The sequence below is a fragment of the Mus caroli genome, chromosome 6 (genome assembly GCF_900094665.2).
Source record: "Mus caroli chromosome 6, CAROLI_EIJ_v1.1, whole genome shotgun sequence".
In the NCBI taxonomy this organism is placed as follows: domain Eukaryota; kingdom Metazoa; phylum Chordata; class Mammalia; order Rodentia; family Muridae; genus Mus; species Mus caroli.
Genome location: NC_034575.1, coordinates 115,124,046 through 115,125,474, shown reverse-complemented (window position 1 = coordinate 115,125,474; position 1,429 = coordinate 115,124,046).

Below are 1,429 nucleotides of genomic sequence, written 5' to 3'. Positions count from 1 at the left end.
TGGTTGCACTATGAATCATTTGCATGTATTGTCTGTACATGCGAGTAATCATGCCTGTAACAACTCCTCTTCTAATAGTCCCTGAGGACTTGGGGGTACTTGGTTTCCTTTGGCCTTCACGATAACCCAGTTATTAATGATATAGTTCACAGTTGAGGAGTCTAAATGCAGACAGAGCTGCCCAAGATCCTCACTGATGAGAGCAGAGTTCACCTGAGATCTCTTCCCTCCACATGCTCCACCATGCTCCACTGTAACCTCCACGTCTCAGCTCCAGCACACACACTGGGGCAGGCACACGCANGCAGTCGATACAGCTATGGTGGTGTTTAACAGGCTATTGATAGTAATAACTCACAGTCACCCAAGGAAGCAAGTCTACTTTTAACTCCTGGTCCTTCAGCCTGCTGGTGTGATTGTGGGTGTGGAGGGGAGGGGAGAAGGGGGAGGGTTTCTCTGTTGGCTATTTGTATTTGGCAGTACTGTGGATACACCTAAGGCTTTGTACCTGTTGGTCTAAAGATTTTGTTTTCNAGAGCAGAAAGTTCAGAGTTCTCATAATATCCCTCCTTCTGGTCTTCCACACTCCTCTACTTCCGTGCCCTTCATAGCGTGGTTCTGGAAACCTGGCTTAGGTGCATGTCAGAATGTAAAACAGACACACAGATGGGTACAGAGAAGCTGGGATGGGGTGGGCTATGCTTGCTTAGTGGAGTGCACACACTACCCAACACTGGGAAATTCATCTCTTTTACTGTGTACAGCACAGGAAGACGGGAGTTTCAGAGAGACTGTAGTCATCTCGGAGGGCAGAAGCTGCCAGTTGTTAATGTTTGTACATGCTGATCAAATCGTTAGTAGGCTCATGTACTTGGACCAGAGTTTGCTGTGTCTCTGAGCCTCACCAGGGGAAAGCTTTGCCGTACCCACGGGTCTGAGGTTGGGGGCCTTTACATGGCAGTGCCCATTCAGGCTTTCCTCTGCTCCCTACACTCAGCTATCAGAATCCCGCACCAGCCAGGGTTGTTCGTCTGTTTTCACTGGAGTCATTACCACCTCTCAGTCTATAGCAGGCATGAGGGGTTCCTCTTGGGATTGTACTTGCCCTGGGGTTTTGTTATTACTTTATATGGGTTTGGGTTTTCCTGCTAGAGACTGAGCNCGGAGCCTTGCATACACTCATATGTTAACATGTGCTCTAGCACCAATTGATACCCCAGACTCCTTTCTGTGGCTCTGATTAGTTGAGGATCAAACCCAGGACCTTGAGCAGGCTTTCAGGGAGCCGCCCTCCAGGCCTTAGGTGTGGTTTTACCTTCCTTACTTTCCCTGGGTTCCTCAAATCCCTGCTGCACTGTGAACTGCAGAACCTACCAACTGCAAAGCAGCCACAAGGTTCCTTGTCCCCTCACACTCTGCCTTTGGACAC